Source organism: Pseudorasbora parva, chromosome 16 (assembly GCF_024679245.1).
Source record: "Pseudorasbora parva isolate DD20220531a chromosome 16, ASM2467924v1, whole genome shotgun sequence".
Taxonomy (NCBI): domain Eukaryota; kingdom Metazoa; phylum Chordata; class Actinopteri; order Cypriniformes; family Gobionidae; genus Pseudorasbora; species Pseudorasbora parva.
Genome location: NC_090187.1, coordinates 6,680,556 through 6,680,820, shown reverse-complemented (window position 1 = coordinate 6,680,820; position 265 = coordinate 6,680,556).

Below are 265 nucleotides of genomic sequence, written 5' to 3'. Positions count from 1 at the left end.
TGGTCTTATGTCAGTCAGACTACCAAATATATTTTGTATTGATGAGCTACAGTCGACGTTTTGCTGTTTTCAAGACAATTAAAAAGACCCTGGAAGAAACGTTCAGTGTTATGATTTATTATTACTGATGTACATGTACGAATGTAATGATCCTGTCAAAGTTCAGAAGTTCTTTAGAGTAAAGGTCATTTAATTGGTGAACGTCGCACTGATTCGCACGGTGTCACCTGCATTGGCTGTGATCCATTTAAATAAATTAGGAAAT